This window comes from Dermacentor albipictus, chromosome 8 (assembly GCF_038994185.2).
Source record: "Dermacentor albipictus isolate Rhodes 1998 colony chromosome 8, USDA_Dalb.pri_finalv2, whole genome shotgun sequence".
Lineage (NCBI taxonomy): Eukaryota > Metazoa > Arthropoda > Arachnida > Ixodida > Ixodidae > Dermacentor > Dermacentor albipictus.
Window position 1 is genome coordinate 100,248,965 of NC_091828.1, and position 20,741 is coordinate 100,269,705.

At 48.6% G+C, this 20,741-nt stretch overlaps 1 protein-coding gene across 1 annotated transcript in view; it reads left to right on the plus strand.

Moving 5' to 3' along the window:
* The window catches only part of LOC139048909 (receptor-type guanylate cyclase Gyc76C-like), a 326,307-nt gene that overhangs the window by 129,175 nt on the left and 176,391 nt on the right, over window positions 1–20,741 (plus strand). The gene's annotated exons all lie outside the window — the stretch shown is intronic.

Consider the following 20,741-nt stretch of genomic DNA (forward strand, 5'->3'; position numbering starts at 1 on the left):
CAGAGAACGTTAAAGATAGACCTACCCCTCTATCCACATGGCATTCGTTTTTTACCCCCTGAACGCGATTTTGAACAGATGGATGTTATCTTTTTACTTGGACTGCACGCAGTATGGCGTAGTCTGTTGGCATATAGACATTGCGATGTTAAACGCCGAACTGTGTATGAATATTTTGTGGAGATCTCATACGTGAGTGGCGAGAACCGCCAGTGGCGCTCGTGAAACGCCCCCGCTTCTGCTTCGTCTGTCCGCTGTGTCGCGATTTGTTTGGCGACGCGCGTCTCTTCCCGGAGACCAGAAGGCAGATTATCACAGCGCGGCATAATCGCTTCTTCTGCAGTCGGTTTCCGGTGAGCCGCGTTTACACCTGACGAATCGCGACGCGATGTGGCGAATCGCGTCGCATTTCTATCGCGTCGCGTTAGTGTGTACGCGGCGGCAATGCGCTAGTAAGAACAATCGCGTTAGCGTATACGTGCCAAACGTGTGGGTAAATTGAGACGGGTAAGTCGATTCACCACAATGCGTTGGCGGGCTAGTTGGTGCGAATCCATGAATACTTTGTTTAGCGCAAAACAACAGACACAAGAAAGACGACAGGACAAGGCGCTGTCGTTCTGTCGCCTTTCTTGTGTCTGTCGTTTTGCGCCAAAGTATTCATGAAGTCGATTTACGCGGTGCATGTGTAAACGCTAGCGTATCGCGTCGAAGGAGAGATAAAAAATGAGACAGATTACCGGCCTGCGCTCTGCTCTCAAGCCCCCACTCAACGCCGAAACGAACTCGCCGGATTCGAGTTCCGGGCTCGTTTAGCAAGGAGGGCGATGCGCCACCTGTCGTCGACGCATAGTATTACGGCGATGCGCTAGGCACTGCGAAACGCTACCGTCGCACTCGTGTGAACGCGGCCATGGACGTTTCATGCGCGCGCAATAACAGCAGTGAACCTGCTGCCCGAAGAAACATCCGGTCACGTGCCTCATCGGTCTACATGCCCCGGAGCACGAGTCGCGTTTTTAAGTTGTTTAGATGTTGTGCAAATCTTCTTTTACGTTTTCAGATGAAAGACTGGCGCGCATTGCTTTGTTTTGTTAAATGTGTGACGAAATTAAATGTGTGTTTTGTTAAATGTGTGACGAAAATTTGTTAGTCTTGAGACTAACAAATTTTCGTATAGCTTACAGCGCTATTCTCTTCTAAAACTGTGATTATGATTGCGATTATGTATAAGGGGAAAACGTTGAAAAAGTGTGGGCACCCCTGCTGCTCACGGTTGTAAATTTCTCCCGCTAAATTTGTCCGACTCTGCGAGGGACCGAAAGCGGGAGTCGTCCAGGTCCTGTGCCTGTAAACAGCGAAACTGTCTATTGCCTAGCCTACTTATATGGTATGAATTGGTCTGCTTGTTTGTTTGTTTGTTTGTTTGTTTGTGCAAAGGTGAAATGCTGAAAATATCTCCGCCTGTGTGGACAAAGTAACTGCCTCGTCATGTGTGTTATGGCCGAGAGGCTTCTTTGAGAAGAAAGTGCGTTGACATTTGTTTGAATTTCCAGCGCCTTTCGCGTCGTACGACGGTGTAACGCTCTTTTCAGACGCGTTCGTCGCCGCGTCATCTGTTCACACGCCGCTGGTCGGCTCTCCAGTGGCCCAAACCTGTTGAAGATATCTTTAAACGAGACATTTTTGTGATATTACATGCCCATGCGGGATTGTCCCTCACAATCACGCCCGGGCGTGTTAGAACAACGTTAGGACATAGATTGCCTAAAGAGGCTACACACAGCTAAGAAACTCGCATCTGTGCCCACCATAGAGCAAGGAAGCAAGGAATTAGGACTGAGTGTTGTTGCGCAACATAATTTAAGCCGAGTTGTCGCAACACGCGAGCCACCTCGGAAAAGTCACCTTTCCGCCCTGGAAAGGTGTTGGTCCCGGGTTCGAATCCCGGACGAATTATTTCAACTGCGAAGCTTTCTTCCTGGGGAAACCCGGCACGGATTTTGTTATCTAGCTACGGGCTGCATTCGGGTAGATGACAATTTTCCCCCCTTTCGCGGTATTTGCTGCACTTTGAGGGATTCCGCTGATGTGCCGCCTTACGCAGTGGCTGGTAACAGATTCAATCGTGACCTAAAACACGCAAAACATAAATTGCCAGGCTGTGTCGATTTGCCGGAGATGTCAGGCTACGCACAAGGAGTCGGTGGCTGCTGCCCTCTCGCGAAAAAGCTTTGAGTGCTCTTTTTTTTTTCTTTTATGTTTCGGGTTATTGCCTGGTTTCCTCTCCTCTTTGTCGCTGCGAAGTGGCAGGTGCTCGAGTGCTTCTCGTTGTCACCGTCCTCGACTGTGCAGCGCTTGTTTGCAGCCCCCCAACTTCTTTGCGCTGCCGCTGCAAAGATAAGAGCGCACTTCTTCGAGTATCACTGTAATTACAGCAAGAGTGCAGTGCCTGCGTCGGGCGCAGCGTGGACGAAGAGTGACTGCGCCGTGCCATAAAGGCCGACTCTCAATCGGCACGGCCTTCCGCACATGTGTGGAAGGCCGTACGGATTGAGAGTCGGCCGTGGACGAAGAGTGACTGTGCCGTGCCATAAAGGCCGACTCTCAATCGGCACGGCCTTCCGCACATGTGCGGAAGGCCGTACGGATTGAGAGTCGGCCGTGGACGAAGAGTGACTGTGCCGTGCCATAAAGGCCGACTCTCAATCCGTACGGCCTTCCGCACATGTGCGGAAGGTCGTGCGGAAGACTGCGTATGTCGCGCACAGGTGCACGCATTTCGTGTTCACATTGCTGGCAAACACATTACATGGCAAACCGAAATCCGTGCACCTGGGTGCGTAATGTGCACTTCTCCGCAACTCCGCACGCGTGCGGGAGGCCGTGCGGATGGCCGTGCTGATGGCTGTGTGGATTGAGGGCAGGCTGGCCCCTAAGGGCCGATTTGCGCTCGAGCCACCCAACGCCGCAAGCCGCACCGCACGCTTGCGGTCGCGCGAAAGATTGCACGTATCAAACACTTGTGCACAAATTTCAGTTTACAATGTGTAGTGTAAACTGAAATTTGTGCACAAGTGTTTGATACGTGCAATCTTTCGCGCGACCGCACGCGTGCGGTGCGGCTTGCGGCGATGGGCGGCTCGAGCGTAAATCGGCCCTAAGTCGTCTCTCTTGCAAAAATCGGAAGCCCGATCGACGACCTGTTTCTTTACATATGCCTATATATATATTTTTTTCTTTTTGTAAGCGTCTGCTTTAACCTTGTTGACTAGCTGTCAACAGAAATGAAGCCATGCTGCATGGCCTGCGGGGACGATAACACGACATTTTTTTTTATGCGACGTTGTCATCCGTAGTGCGTCACTATCGCAAGTCGAACGCGGTGTCAGCCTCATTCGCGAGCGTATGTAGACATATGCTTGGAATCCAGGTTTGATTGACAAGTAGCTGACTTTCGCAGACTGTCTGTGCACTGTGGAGTGATCGTTCTTTAGTTACCCCCTTCGATACTCAGCCTTTATAGAAGTGTAGGTTTCCATACTACATATGTTCTTAATAAAGGAAAAATCAGACATCGACCCATTAGTAGCATTGATTGCTACGAACGGGTGGATGTCTGATTTTCCCTTTATTCATTACTTCTCTCCACCTTGCGAGTTTCCGCAGAACTACTACGTCATACATATGTTCTTCTACACATTTTTGGGTACAAAATAAGTAACATGCATATTGTTAACATTAATATTAAGTGGAAACACCTAATTGCTCTTCAAGTAATGATTCGCGTGGTCGCGCAACTTTCCAACTTACTCTACGCGACCCTCAATCTGGATTCTGACTCGCGGCACCTTTCTGATGGTCTCCACGAGTGCGATCTTGTGTGGCGGTTTCGAAAGCGAGGCCGTTCGCTATCACGCCCTCGTGTGAGTGGCCAGAAAGTCGCGCTCTCGCCGAGTAAAAGCGCGATTGTGACCATCACACGCCACAAGGCAAAGCGAATGGCTCGCTTCTTTCCGAACTGTTGCGCAACGTCGCGCGCCCCCAGAATAGCACATATATCCCTTTCGCCACAGGCGATGGCTCAGTGGCTTGGCGCGAGTCGGCCGTTTATAGTTATCGGGCATAGTGTATGAGGAGGGAAGATAACCGATGGTCATTAAGGGTTACGGACTGGATTCCAAGGGAAGGGAAGCGTAGCAGGGGACGGCAGAAAGTTAGGTGGGCGGATGAGATTAAGAAGTTTGCAGGCACGGCATGTCCACAATTAGTATATGACCGGGGTTGTTGGAGAAATATGGGAGAGGCCTTTGCCCTGCAGTGGGCGTAACCAGGCTGATGATGATGATGATAGTTTATAGCGTGTATAGTGTATAGTTATAGTGTATAGTGTGTGTAGTGTATAGTTGTAGTGTATAATGTATGTAGTGTATAGTATAGCGTATATTGTGTGTAGTGTATAGTATAGTGTGTGTAGTGTATATTTATAGTGTATAATGTATGTAGTGTATAGTATAGTGTATAGGGTGTGTCATCATCATCATCAGCCTGGTTACGCCCACTACAGGGCAAAGGCCTCTCCCATACATCTCCAACAACCCCGGTCATGTACTAACTGTGGCCATGTCGTCCCTGCGAACATCTCAATCTCATCCGCCCACCTAACTTTCTGCCGCCCCCTGCTACGCTTCCTTTCCCTTGGAATCCAGTCTGTAACCCTTAATGACCATCGGTTATCTTCCCTCCTCATTACATGTCCTGCCCATGCCCATTTCTTTTTCTTGATTTCAACTAAGATGTCATTAATTCGCGTTGTGTGTAGTGTACACACACTACACGCACTATACACTACACACACATAGTATGTGAAGTGTATAGAATAGTTATATGGTATAGTGTGCAGGGCGCGCGCTTTACCGCGGACTCCAGCTTCGAGAAAGCTTCTTTCTGTGCCTTGTGTGCGAGGCGACCGGGAGCGGGCTGCCGGGGCTTATCTCTCGGACGTCTGGGCGACGGGATGTGGTGCTGGCGCGGTGCGATAAGGCGACGAGGACGCGCTTGCGGAGATAAATATAGCCCGCTTATATGGAGGCTCTGAGAGAGCGCCTCCCAGAGCCGTGACGACACGTTCTCGGAGGGCCGTTGTGCGACTGCCGTTCTGGCCGCGAGAATAGCGGAAGGTGTGCGGCAATTCGAAAATAGACAGACGGACAGACAGACAGACAACGAACTTTATTTAAGCCTGAGGAGCTACTGTCAGGACCTCCTAACGGGAGGCCATTGTAGCCGCTGGACGCGCCCACGTAAAGGACAGAACGCCGTGACGCTCCGCTCTTTCCTGGGCCCTCTGGATAGCCTGGGCTTGCTTACGGAGTACCGTGGGGGGGAGGGAGTGGTTGGGTGTCAGTGCTACTGAAACAAAGTAACTTGACCGAAGTAAATCGAATAATATATGAATTGAAGTCATATAGCGCTGGATTGACGCGGAGAAGAAAGTCGACAGAACCTGCTCACGTCCTGTCGTCTGTCTTGTCCGTGTCGATCCAGCGCTGTGACTTCTATTGATGCAACGAACCAACTATAGACCAAAAATCTGCGCTCCCGAATGGTATGACGAAATTCGGACTGTAGATAACGTGCAGAGAGAGGCCTGCGATACATGCCCGACAAATTTCAATGCCCAGTGAAGACTAATTAAAGGTTTCCTAATTGTTTCTTCAATTATTCGCCCCGGAAACCCGTGGTGAACTTGCGAAATGGAAGTCAAGCCACTTCGAAGTCACGTGTTCTGCATAGCAGAAACCGCGAGGCTGTAACGCGACTTTCTCCAGGTGTTCGTTTCCCAAGTTACATTTTAAAAATATTGCATTCGCGTTGCAGTTAAGTTCGTCCCGAAACGATAAAAGCAGGCGTTTCGGAATCAGTTCTAGCCCTAACGCGAATGTATTTCCTGGCACATTTGAAGAACGTATGTCTTCGAGCGCGACGTCATTTCTTGAGAATTCTGCCAAAGCAGACACGAATTCACTGCCCCCAACGCGTTGCTTCGATTTCTCAACTTCTCAATTAGAACATGCGCCGTAATTCGGACAATTAGAGCACTCAGAATATTAGCATAACTACAAAACCTACTAAAGCTACGCAAGTAGTGCGGTCATACGAGTCATAACTCCACGCGCTTTGCAGTGCGGATGTTTATTTATTTATTTATTCGCTCTGAAAGGCTTTCCAGAGAACAACTACCGTCATATATATTACGACTACAACTTGCGAACGTAGAGTTACGTCGAATCACACGACATTTGTGCTCATCAGTGCTTCTGGCACGCAACGCACTATTTTTCGGTCGCGAGCGCACGCGGTGCGCTGAGGTCACTCATCACAGAAGCGTATCACTCCGCGCGTTTCTGCGGCGAATGCGTTCAGATATGGCGACGCCTCGCATGCAATAATTGGGTCGTGCTTTGCGACGTGCAAGTACGATCGACTTATTGTTAACATCGAATTACATGTCGCGTGCTTATACCTTTCCTTGCGTGCTATATACGTATGCGTGACGCACTGCTTCTTTCGTCGAGAACGCGAGCACCTGCACTCCGTTCCGTGTGTAGCAGTCAACGCTGTGGAAGCTACGCAAGACGTCCGGTCAAGAAAAGTTGTATCACTCCGCGCGTTCCGTGTATGCTTCGCTGCGTGCCAACAGCGATCGCTCGCGCGAGCATGCATCTGAGGTTTCTCGCAACGGGTTGCAGAGAGAGAGAGAGAGAAAATAATGCAGAGAAAGGCAGGGAGGTTAACCAGCGGTAGTTCCGGTTGGCTACCCTGCGCAGGGGGAAGGGTTAAGGGGGATAAAAAGAGAAACAGAGTAGACGGGGGAGATAGAAAGAAAGGGAGACAAGCACGAAAATAAAATACCCCGAAAATTGAGTAAAAGTCAGTCTGTCGAACGGCGGCAGTTACAAACCAGTTCCTGTCTGATTTCAGCTGTCACGCACCTGATGCACCCAGATTTATACACGACGGACAAACGCAGACGTTGCGACTCTAGAGCCACCCTAGAGTATATTCTACGGCAATGTAAGGTTGTAATGCACAGTAACGGTGATGCAGCCTCAAACAGCGACGGCCTCCGCGCGCGCTGGGAGTCTGAGTTGTTCAGCTCGGACCTGCAGCACCAACTCTTGGCCGTCGAGCGAGCCGAGGAAGCCACCAAGGACCAACGACCCTCGGCCGAAACCTAGGCGGGGCCCAGGCCCATCCTACAATATCTCAGGGCACTCAATAACGACATCCGAATGAACGAAAACCAACGAAAATATTAAATGACCTAAAACAAAGCATTAGGAGCTATATACCACAATATGTTTGTTTCTAAGGATTAGCACTTGTTTCATTCAGTACTGAGCCTATATAAACAACAGTTGCACACAGTTGCAGTTAAAAAAAAGAACTGGCTGTGCCTTAGCTAAGGTTAAGCCCAGGATGCGAAGCATATACTAGCCTTTATTTTAACGCGGCAGCGTTAAGGAGCTCGTGTCGCAGAAAAGCCGGTGTCGTCGGCTCAGGCGTGCGGCGCTTGCTCAGGCGCACATTTCGTTGTCGCGCCGAACGCTGCGTTGCTCGACGCTCACCGCGTCCGATGCGGGGGGCGACGCCGCGAGCGACGGCGCTAGTTGGAGCCCCGTTTCTTTTCTGTCGTGACGTCACAGTGTCACGTGGTATTCAAGGCGACACCGCCGCGCCTGAGGAGCTGGGTTGAGCTCTCGTAATATGCTTCGCATAAAAGAAAAAACATCGAGCTATATCCTGGTGCGAAGGAAGCCATCGCAAGAAGTCTCCCAAGCCTCCACAGCGTCGACTGCTATGTACGGAACGGAGTGTAGAGAAGTCCGTCGAGCCCCCGTAGCGTTGGCTGCAGTGTGTATTAAGAAACGTACCGTATCCGTATGGGATGAACCTATACGGCCTCCGGAAAACCGTCTTCGTGCAGCTCATGCCCCCAGCTCTCTGCACGCGTTCCCCAGTTTCCCCACCCCTGCTCTATACTCGAGCCCATTCATTGCCCCGCAGGCGCTGCCGTCGGGTGCGCTTGATGGCTCTCAATCGCGTTCCGCATCTCGGAATCAATTTGGCCTCCGAGTGGTGGTCGTGGGCGGTTGCGGAGCGCGGCGTGTGCGGTGCAAGCGCGATTGGCGTTCCAGCGCTGTTTGTTTATGAGAGCGCTCTCTCCCTTACGCTGAGTGCGTCCCACGCGCCGTTGTTGCGGGGCTGGCCAGAGGCTTTGAACGAGACGCGATTGAGGCGCCGTATGTATTATAGCGCTCGCTTCGCTTCAGTGCGATCTCTTGCGACGCTGCAACGTGGCAAGCGGCCGGCGAGCCTTTGCGGAGGCCCTGTGTACTCCGTTTCATACATCAGACGCAACGCTGTGGAGGCTAGAGATACTTTTATGCGAAGCATACTAGCCGCACAACCACGCTCTTCCTTGCTGCGCCGCGCGCAGCCGCGTAGCTACCATATGAGGTCATAACAGCTGCAAAAGCGGAGGCTCAACTCGTGCGCTCGCTTGCGGCCGCGTAGCTACATAGCCGGGTCTCAGCTCGTGCGCTCGCCTGCATGAGTTGTTTCTTCGTCTAGCCGAACCAAATATAGCCAAGCAACAGCAGTTCACCAGGCTAAGCAGTGGTTCAACAACTAAACTAAAGGCTAGTATGCTTCGCATCCTGGGCTTAACCTTAGCTAAGCCACAGCCATATTTTTTGCAGTGGCTGCGTTCGCACCTAGAAACAGTGCGGTGTCCTTTGATAGATTCTTGTGTAAACGCTCTTTACGTAAGGTCAGTTCTGAACGTAAATAAAAATTTGCCCTCAGAAGCAAACAGAGCATGTGCTCACTCGGCTGCTAACACGTCGTCTTATGTCGATTTGCTTTTCGTCGTTCTTTATCTGCAGCTAGTCGCGGCAGCCTCACGTGAATGCTCGCGCGAGCAGACGCCGCTGGCGAAGCACAGCCAGAACGCGCGGAGTGATAAATTTTGGGGAGCGCACTTCTTGCATAGCTTCCCCAGCGTTGCACCTGATGTATGCAATGGAATATAGTACCAGGGAAATGAAGGAAATTGAGGGCCTGGGGGGGGGGGAAGCTCGAATTTGTCCATTGTAGTTACTACCACGCGATGCCCACAGAAAACGAAACTACGAAAGGCGTGGCGAAGATTAATTGTCCCTTTTAAATTGAAGCGTAAAAACATCGAGGACACCTGAGCGCTTCTTATGAGTTGTTCATGAGCGTGTTATGAGTTACGAGTGTGTTTGCTTCTATATATTTTATGTATTTATACTTTTTATATATTTATTGGCTGTTTTTAAGATGTGCCTTCTTGTGATAATGATATTGCTTTTTCTCCTGCGATTCGAAGTGTGTATCATTATTATCTCTTGCGTTCTTCGATTTGACACTCTTGTACGCAATCTTCATTCGCACTGCTGTCAAGTAGATGGTCAGTGGACGCAGTCAATCAAGCACTATCTAGAGGCTTTTTTGTCCGCTGTCCACAGTATCCCTGTCTGTAGATGTTGATGTTGAAAGAAAACGAACCGGTGTAGTTATAGGAAGGATCGCTAGGAAGGATGGCATAAAAATGTTGTTCGGCGGGCCAACAATAGTTGGCCTGCCGAACTCATTCCGTCACAACGGCGATGAGGCTAGAGGTTGGCAGTGGTTTAGCACCAAGCATGCTTCATCGAACGCATCCTAGCTAAAGCGATGGAGAGTGGAGGAGGCGCGTATTAACGCGACAGCATTAAGGAGCTCGTGTCGCAGAAAAGCCGGTGTCGTCGGCGTCGGCGTCGGTGTCGGCGTCGTCGGCGTTGGCCGTGAGCGATAAATCCCAGCAGGCACTTCATGAATAAAAAACAACTTGCAAGATGGGCTGGGTGGGAATCGAACCAGGGTCTCCGGAGTGCGAGACGGAGGCGCTACCACTCAGCCACGAGTTCGATGCTTCAAAGCGGTACAAAAGCGTCTCTAGTGAATGCGGTGTTGCCTTAGAAACGCGCTGTTTCTAAGGCTCAGGCGTGCGTCGCTTGCTCAGGCGCGCATTTCGTTGCCGCGCCGAACGCGGCACTGCTCGACGCTCACCGCGTCCGATGCGAGGCGCGTAGTCGCTGCGCCGAAGCCCACTGTCTTACATCCCTTGACTGGTCGACGGGAACGCTGTCGCGTTCCACTCTTGAAGGCGAAACTTAAGCGTCCTCCAATTTTTGTTCCCCGACACAAAGTCGATTTAGTCACGCTGTGGCCAGAGGTTGTCGGCGATGCTCCCGATATGTTGCTTCCAGAGTCGCAACAGGTTGGCGAAACTTGCACTGCAGCTGACCGTTAATGACACCCTGTCGAGAATGCTCTGGCATGCTGATAACGGGCATGCCGTTCGTGACTGGGAAGTACCGGGCTCGCAGCGTTAAAGAAAGGAAAATGCGGACAAGACGGACGACGATTATCGTTGTGCGGCAAAAGGGTGCAATTTTCCTTAACAGCGTACTGGCCGCGGGCTGATTCGCACAAACTGTAGCTCTGCGTTGCCACACCGCTCCGCGGCAACTCGGCGTTTTAATCACCGCGCCGCGGGATCGACGAACTGTCTTACGTAACTTCGGAAATATTTGGCCTTCCCCGCTCAGCGCCGTGTGGTTGCATGAAGTGCAGAGAGGTATGTAGGTGCGTGGTATACGTCGTCGGCGAATGTATGAGACGCACGCCATTAGCGCATTCGTTGATCCACGACGAGCGAGCGAAACGGATGGCCGTGCATGTTTAATGGACCTGGAATTTGTGGCATTATAATGGTTCGAAAAAAAGGGGGAGCTCTCCGCTTAATTGTATTCGCCCCGTCGCCTGGGCTCGCCGTCAAACTCGCACCGTGCAAAACGGTCGTCTCGCACTACTCTCTCTCTCTCTCTTCTCTCTCTCTCTCTGTCTCTGTCTCTGTCGCGAAAGTGTTAATATAAATTTTGTGCTCTCTATAATTTTTCGGGGTCAGAGTAGAGGCGCTTAACTATGTAGCTGATGACTATCAAGCTGCGGACGTCAACTAGTCCTAGATCCTCCGCTAACGCGAAGGCCACTTTTGGAATTAATAAACTTACATTTTGCGCATCCGAAGAAGAAGTAATTGGTTTAGAATTAATGAGAGAACTATGTGTTTAGTAGGCTATCTTTTTTTTTTTCGCCATGGACGACTGCCCTCAATAAACGAATTAGTTCTGCGGAAATACGCAAGATAGATAGATAGATAGATAGATAGATAGATAGATAGATAGATAGATAGATAGATAGATAGATAGATAGAGAGAGAGAGAGAGAGAGAGAGAGAGAGAGAGAGAGAGAGAGAGAGATGAGGAAACGCAGGGAGGTTAAGCAGATATCAGTTTCCGGTTTGCCACCCTACACTGGCGATGGGAGATGGGGGTTAGAAAGAGCACAGAGAGGAAAGCGTTAAAATGAATCTACGTGTACCTGAAAACGTACAAGAGCAGATACTCTCAACCTGCACGTTGATCGAAAAAAATGTGTCCGCTGCAGCAAAAGGCGCCGGAGCCGATTAACTCGGCACGTCGTAATGGGATGCCAAAATATCAACCGCAGCCAAGACCGTGGAGGACGTCCGCCTTCCAGATGTGCTGTGATTAAGAGCGCATGGGAGCGTTAACTAATCAGCGGTTGAGTTATAAGCACGAAACGTATAGAGTGCTAAATAAAAAAAAAGAAGAAAAAAAAGCAGGGAGAAATCATCGGAGGTCGGGTCGCTGCAGTCGTAAAAAACGTACAGTATAAAGGTGGAGGTTTTAATGAAAAGTAATAATATAAGGTAGAGATAGAAAGCATTCTATAGGTTGCGTCTGCTATAGTTCGATCGCACATGTTCTGCTAGACTGCTCTGATAGGCTAGGGCTAGACTGTTAATTAGAATGGCTGACCCGTCGAGGTTATCAGACTGCCAAGGAACCTGGAGACTTATGACCGCATAGCTGAAGTTCACCGAAGATGTTGCCGGAATGTTTCCACACATGAATCAAATCCTAGGTGATAATAACGGTCCTTGGAGGGATTCAATTGTCTTCGACACTCCGATGCCCTATTCATTTAAGCACGTTCAAGCAAAAGACCACCCGCCGTGGTTGCTCAGTGGCTATGGTGTTAGGCTGCTGAGCACGAGGTCGCGGGATCGAATCCCGGCCACGGCGGCCGCATTTCGATGGGGGCGAAATGCGAAAACACCCGTGTACTTAGATTCAGGTGCACGTTAAGGAACCCCAGGTGGTCGAAATTTTCGGAGTCCTCCACTACGGCGTGCCTCATAATCAGAAAGTGGTTTTGGCACGTAAAACCCCATAATTTAATTTTTAAGCAAAAGACCGAGAGACGGTGCAAGGCGTCTCACGCAAAAGACGTTATGAATATTGGTGAAAAAAAAAAGAGAAGCGATTGATAGAGCCAGAGTCGTTGCAGGTTTGAGCAATTGCACACTGTAGATGTCAAGGCTGTAAGTGAAGAAGTTTAATATTAAGGAGAGATAACCAAAATGCTATAGGCTGAGTAAGTGCGTAGGAAAACCTGATTGGACCCAAGCTGTCCATACGTGACTATTTGTCGCCGCCCCGCGTTTAAAATGGCTGGCCATTAATATTACTATCATCATCATCCCTTCGTGGCCCGTATTTATTTCCGGCCAGTACCTTTCTCTCTCTCTCTATCTCAGGTGTCGCTTTAAAAACCGAATTCGTACGAACTGCTCTCCCCGTACACTGTAAAATAATTTACACTCTTAAAAGTGAAAAAGGGTGTAAATGTGTCTATAACTCACGCCCTCAGGGTGTTATCTATATAAAGTACACCCTAAGGGTCTGAGTTATAGACACATTTACACCATTTTTCACTTTTTAGGGTGTAAGTTATTTTACGGTGCAGGGAGAGCTTCGCTGGACAGATTTCTAATCGCGATTACTCTGCTCGCGTCTCCGCTCCCGGATAATGCGGCACGTTTTTTAAAGCTCGCGCTGCCGCCGGCCTTCACCGCGAAACGACCGAAGACGCGAAGTTTCCAGAGTTTTTTCTTTTTTTTTTTTCAAATACGCTCCGCCAAAAGCCGCTCGGATTTGGCAAGCCCGCACTGCGACCTGTATACACGCAGGCCCGCAGCTTCGTCTTTTGGGAGCGCTTGTTTAAACGAGCTCGTACACAAACGACGCGGGATAATCATCTCCTGCCACGTGACCTTGAATCGGCGGGATATTCCGCGCGGCATTCGCTATTGGCGACATCTTTTTTTTTTGTTGTTGTTACGACTTCGGCGCCTGTTTATGTCGGCGGCGCCTTTCAAGCTCAGACTCCACGGCCTCTGCCAGTTTTACGCGGCGAGTGGAAAGTGCGGGGCCACGAGCGAGAAAAAACTCTCGAGAGCGCCCAGAAACTCCAGCTCGGAGTCGACTAACCGGCGCCAAGTTGTTGGAGAGATTATGCGTCAGTGTTACACCGTGCAACTAATTTACGCGCTTAAATGAAGATAAGAATGCACTTTTTTTTCAAGTCACGTTTGTTTCTAACAAGTCAGAGGTTCTTAGGCGAAAAAAATGTCACAGACAACTCCAGACCCATTGGGACTATTGAGACCAAGGACCCATTAAATAGCAGCAGGCAGTTGGCAAAAGGAATCACCTGATACACTCTTACAAGCGTTTGCCAAAATTTCGACATGAAGTGGAATTCACGCAGCGCAACCCTTTTAGTGCACAAAATAAACGCACGTAATACACATGTCACACCATCCTTGTCAACACTTAGATAACTTAGATAATTTAGACAATAACAACTCAGATAATTTTATACATAAAGTGTAATATATATCAAGATACCAAAAGAAAGATGTTGGTGCTCGAGTGGTCCACGACTCACGCCCCGCACACCCGAAATTGAATAAGGGTGTAAATAGATCCGTAACTGACACCTTTACAACACCTTTTTCGGTTGTACACGCTCTCCTGAAAAAAAAAAAGAAACGTTTGCACCCTTTGGCGCTTGTACCACAGCCATGATCGTCGTCTGCAACTGCTTGCGTTTCCTTGCGTGAAAACTTCGCGCTGCATTTCTCGTCGAGAATGCTGTGTCATGCCGCTAAGGCGCATGCCGTTCGTGACTTGCAAATACCCGGGCCCGCCGCTTTAAAGAAAGCAAGTGCGGGAAAGGTGTATGGCGATTATTGTTATGGAGTAAGATGAGTCCCAAAGGGTGTGAACTTTCTTTGAAAGGGTGTAAAATGGTGGGTCATGGACCAGTTTACACCCTTTCATTAGCTTTCGAAGATGTAGACTATTTAACTGTGTCGAGTGAAAGAAATGGCCCTGGGCCCCTGTCTGGCTTCGTTAATAGTACAACAATAAACCGGTAGTACAGTGGCTGTTGTGTTTGTGGCATTACAGTATACTAGCAGTACTAAGTGCGATCGCACAGTCCAACGATAGCAGCCGCAACAGAGCCGACTGTGGCGGCGGATCAGTGTGATGTATTAACGGGGGCAATAATAGCAGTGGTAATTAAGCTTGGTGCCAGAAGTACTGGCATTGTTACCCCTACTGTAATGACAGCACTACTGAGACTGCCAGTAGCATCGCTACTAATAGGCTTTCACTAACGATGAGAGTATATACTAGCAGTAGTATTAGAAGCAGTTTCAATAATAATTAGTAAAAATAATAGTAATTATTAAATTATACGGTTTTACGTGTCAAGACCACTTTCTGATAATGAGGCACACCGTGGTGGAGGACTCGGGAAATTTCGCCCACCTGGGGTTCTTTAACGTGCACCTAAATCTAAGTACAGGGGTGTTATCGCATTTCGCCCCCATCGAAATGCGACCTCCGGGGCCGGGATTCGATTCCACGACCTCGTGCTCAGCAGCCCAACACCATACCCACTGAGCAATCACTGCGGATAATAATAATAATAATAATAATAATAATAATAATAATAATAATAATAATAATAATAATAATAATAATAATAATCGTTGGCTGTAGCAGTACTAACTCTATTTCTTAAGGTTTGTTGGTAGCTGTAGTAGTAACAGATGTTCTTGACTAGTTGTAATGGTAGTTGCCCACATCGCCGGATTACCCTAGAAGCACGACAATCCCCGTAACCTCAAGTAAATTCCGCGGACAAGTTGTTTTAATTTTTCTCCAATTGTAGAACGCCTGTTCGGGCATTTAAGGCGAGGTGAAGCGAAGACACATTACTGCAGTAATGCAGTTTCGCAAGTGCCTGCGGGACAGTTTGTTGAATAAAGAGAGAGAGAAATAAATAAAGAGGGAGAGAAAGAGAGCGTCTTCTTTCTTCGTCTCTTTCACTTATCTTCGTTTTTGATCTTTTCTTGCGTTTTTTTTTCTTTCTTTCGTATTCTTACGCGGCGATGCACAAAAGCTCTTAGCCCTTGTGAGCCGAGCCTGCTTTAGGCTTAGCCAAGCGGCTTAACGTAATCGGCTCCGTCGCGGTGGCCGCTTCGGAAGGGCACGTCTTGGCTTGGCCTAGTGCGCGCGTTCGCTCCTCGGCCGTGACTTTTTCTTTTTTCTTCGTTCTTTTTTTGTTTTTAATCTCGGCGCCGCGGTGGTGTGTGTAATAACGGCTCGGGGAGGCTTCTTATCTCCGCTGGCACACGTTGCATGTCGCCGCGAATGTCGCCCGAGCTATGTCGGCAGGCAGAGCGTGGTCTCGCGAACAAGTAGGAGCTCGTTGGTCCCAATTCCGTCTTGCATCGCGTATCAGGGTCGAAGCGCGTGCTCGCGTTTTGATTACGTTATTCCTCTAATGCAAGTAAAAAAAAAAGAAACCGCGGAGAAAGCTTCCGGCTGCTGCCACCAACCGGCCCCTCTTTGGAGAGTTTGCCACGCTGGTGCTCAGTCAGAACTTTTTACGCATTCAGGAGGTACATATTGTCACGTGGTGGTGACGTCGAATAACACAGTAGCAATACTGTGAACAAGAAAACTAACTTTTATTGGGCGAACCTGTGCCCACAAAACAGGCTACACTTATAGCGCAACGATAGCGACGAACACGCTCGGCGATCGTCGAAAATCTGATCAGCGGGTCAAGCGCGTCGGCTTTTATACAACAGTCGTCGAATGTCCCAGACTAATCGTTGGGACCCGCGTGCCTTCCACAAAGTTCTACACCATTCGCGTCACGCGATGAAATCTGATAGCACAAGGTTCGGCGACAACAGACAGCCGGGTAGAAGCATCGATAACTTTCCAGAAACTTCGGATACATGCAGGCGCGTCCCGCGCTGTGCGATTACATTTGTTAGGCGGCGAAACGTGGTCGCCCGGTAAAGATAAGTACACGTGTCAATATATACTGGCTTCTGTATGCGTGTCGATGTTAGGAGGGAGCTTTATAGATCGGTACAGATGAAATCCGTGTGCGCGGGAATGGGGAATGTCGCTTCGGTCGGCACGTATATATATAATGCAGCAATCTCTATGAGGTTCGCTGAATGAGAAAGGCAAACTCCGCTTGACTTTTTCAGAGCAGATTTCTCGAAAAAGAAATGAAAGGTCATTAACGTTATTTTTTTCTGTTCTTTTTCTCTCTTGCGGGAAATCTTAAAAATGGTAAAAACTAAGAAAAAAAATTTGGTGCACCACATCTAAAGCTCTGCCTCGACAACGAAGAAAACGACATCGCCATTTTGTAAAAGACATTTGTTGAGACTTGTAAGACGCACGAAAGTGATGCATTGCGCACACCGCTGTCGAATGTGTGTCATTCACTTGTGAGCATGAATATTGGTAAGCCCTCGTGTAAGGCGTTGTGGTACTTCCGCGTTGACTCTCGTATCACATATTTATGCATGGCGCGTGTCTGTTTGTTAGTTTCTTTTTTTTTTAATCTAGATTGAATTCAACAGCCAGGTTGTCGCCGTTCGCTGGCGACGGGTACACCTCTTCACTCGGTTAGTTATATAGAATATACTAATAAAATAAATTATAGATTCTTGCATTAAGTAATACTTAAATTACACACAACATGTAGCACTCGGTTTTTATTGATATGAATTTTTCAGTATGCATAAACAGCTCTTCTTTTACCATTTCTGGTATTCATTGAGTAAGTGTCGCCGCTCTTGCTTACATTTGTTATTGATTCTTTACTCTGCTTATTGCATTTCTTACTGTGCTAGTTTTTTATGGAGATTTTAGGGGAAGGTTAAGGTTTTAAGGGTTTTAGGCGGGAGTGGCGGGGGGAGGCGGTGGCAGGTGTATACATCGCTCACGTCGTATCATCCAAAGTCCTGTCGCGACGCCCACTATAATACATTACTCGTCGCTTCAAGCGCTTAATTTTAAGCCCCTGCTTGACTTGATATAAACGACGCCTGGTGTGAACGTGCCCGAGACGCTCAATGCTTTTCCTTTATGGTGCGTTCACAAGAGGCGTCATTTAAATCAAGTCAGACGCGGGCTTTAAGATGCGTTTCCGAATACGGGGTGTAAGCGACGTCACTCTGTGCGCACGTGTGCGCTTATTAACGCGACAGCGTTAAGGAGCTCGTGTCGCAGAAAAGCCGGTGTCGTCGGTGTCGGCGGTGTTGGCCGTGAGCGATAAATCCCAGTAGGCACTTCATGAATAAAAAAAAACTTGCAAGATGGGCTGGGTGGGAATCGAACCAGGGTCTCCGGAGTGTGAGACGGAGACGCTACCACTCAGCCACGAGTTTTCTTGTTTTTTTTAAATTTATTGCCTGTTTTGTCTCAGCCACGAGTTCGATGCTTCAAAGCGGTACAAAAGTGCCTCTAGTGAATGCGGTGTTGCCTTAGAAACGAGCTGTTTCTAAGGCTCAGGCATGCGTCGCTTGCTCAGGCGCACATTTCGTTGCCGCGCCGAACGCTGCGTTGCTCGACGCTCACCGCGTCCGATACGGGGCGCGTAGTCGCTGCGCCGTAGCCCATTGTCTTACACCCCTTGGCGGGTCGACGGGAACGCTGTCGCGTTCCACTCTTGAAGGCGAAGCTTAAGCGTCCTCCAATTTTTCTTCTTACGTGCTCATTTGTCGACGTTATTTATTTTTTGTATATTCATTAGCGATTCATTTATGCGTTGCGTACAAGGTGGGCGTTGAAAGTAGTTGCCGGCATTTCCAGTATCATTAGATAAATAAATCGGGTCAAATGCTCGTGGACAACTGCCGTGTAGCTGCGGCATCGATGGTGACCCTCTGCTTACGCGGAAGGCGCTGTTCGAATGCGTTCAGCGTTACGTAAGCTTCTGGCGAGATAACGCTTTGGCGATATCTCGCGGCTGTGTCGTTCGCGCCAATACGTACCGGTGGCGTAACGCTACACGGGCTGTTTATTGAGAAAGCTGTCGCAACAGAAATCATTTTGCGCGACTCTGAGACACCCGCGCACCGACTTTCTCTCTCGAGTGCCACCTATATTGGCCGACAAGAATGGTGACGTCACCTGTAGGAGGGGAGAGGCGTTGTGCAGCAGTAGTTACGCCAGCCGCGCGCTGTAATATAGTTTACACCCTCAAAAGTTAATGAGGGTGTCAATCGGTGTTTTAGTCGCAGCTTTACGCTCAGTGAATAAGGTTGTAAATCGGTGTATAACTCGGTCTTTTATACCCAGAGGGTGTAAGCTGACACCGTTACACCTGAAAATTTAAATCGGTCTAACTCAGCCTATAACTCACTCAATTACACCCAGAGGGTGTAAGGACGTCTGAACACCTAAAGTTTGTACGGGTACACCGTTACACCGAATTCATAAGGGTGTAAATCAGTCTGTAACTCACCGTTATGCTCTTAAAAATGTTTACATTGTTTGGGTCTTATCCAGTATAATAATAATAATAATAATAATAATAATAATAATAATAATAATAATAATAATAATAATAAAATGCTGTATCACGCTGGTAACGCGCGAACAGTTCGTGGCTTGCAAGTACTGAGCTCGCAGCTTTAATGAAAGAAATTGCGGACAAACCATACGATTGTTATTGTTGTGGGACAAGACACCACCGAACGGGTGTAAAGCGTTTATATTAGGAAGCTACACTCAAAGAGTGTAAATCAGCCTATATAACTCACTCCCTTACACCCGGTGATTAAGGGTGTTACACTCGGTCTGTAACTCACACCTTTATATCATCTGGCGTTAACTTGCGAGTTATTCACCGGTTCACACCGTTACTCATGTTTAAGGCTGTATATATTACTTCACAGTGCATACAGCGTAACCAGGCCGGCCTATAGTCGGTCTATAACTCACGCCTTTATAGCATTTGGGTGTAAAGTAGCGAGGTGAAAGACCGATTCACACCGTTACTGATTAAGGCTGTATATATTACTTCACAGTGCATACAGCGTAACCAGGCCGGCCTATAGTCGGTCTATAACTCACACCTTTATAGCATTGGGTGTAAAGTTGCGAGGTATAGACCGATTCACACCGTTACTCATGTTTAAGGCTGTATATATTACTTCACAGTGCATACAGCGTAACCAGGCCGGCCTATAGTCGGTCTATAACTCACACCTTTATAGCATTGGGTGTAAGGGTGCGAGGTATGGACCGATTCACACCGTTACTCATGTTTAAGGCTGTATATATTACTTCACAGTGCATGTAGCATATCCAGGACGGCGAACCAGTGAAATAAAGCAATCAGATAGCCGGTTATTGCTACGCCTGCCGCTCGGCTGTGCTCCTTATTCCTTGGTGCTCGCGTAATACGGAGGATATAAGCCCTCTGCGTGCGAGTGATATCCCGACAAAAAAAAAAAAAAATTTCGTCATCTCGCGGGAGTACTAAGTCCCATCGCTTCCTGGGCGATCTTTCGGTGGACCGCGTAATGTAGGCGGCGCCACCGGCGCTGTGCTGTGGAACGCGAGAAGAAAAAAAGGAAATTGTCTCTCGCTGCGACTCTTTCTTCGGGCCTGCAGTTAATTAAGAGTAATCCAAGCGCACCAGAATCGAGGCGAGCTCCCAGCGACTCCATATAGAGCGAGATAGAATGGATGGGGTGCCCGTGTGCCTCGCCCGAATCCCCGAGCGTGGTTCGTATGTCCCGGGTTTCCCCGTGGGCGGGCGTTCGAAATTCGTTGGCTTTTTTTTTCACCCGTTTTTTTTTCTTCTTCGGACTCTGTGCGTCATAGAGTTTCTCACTATATTACCTAGAGGGAAATCTGGCGCTGCTGCGCTGTGGTATGCATGGGAATGCCGGTATATTGTGGATTCGGATTGGCATCGTTCTCGTAGAGACAGGACACCTTGAAGGCGCGCTTAGCAAGCACCGTTCCGTCTGTCACAATGATTCATTTTCTACTAGAACAGCACGTGAAAAGCTGTTTTAGCTTTATTATTACGCAAAAACATGTTTTGTTTAACTATGAGAACTTGTTATTGTGTGTACAACTACATGTTACGTAAAAAGTATGAGCGGGACGCTAAAGTTGGAGGACAGACGACAAGGTTCGCGCTCGCTTTGAAACAGTTGGTCGTCTGTTCTTGCTTTTCTTCGCTTGGTCATGCAATGCTGGTGAGTAAAGATGTAATATGCGTGAATGGAAACATTTTATGAAGATTTTACTTTGATAACGCGTTATTTACCTAGCCATATGCACGTTTTAGACGAAGCCTCTTACAACACCAGCCAACACGAGCCTCGCAGA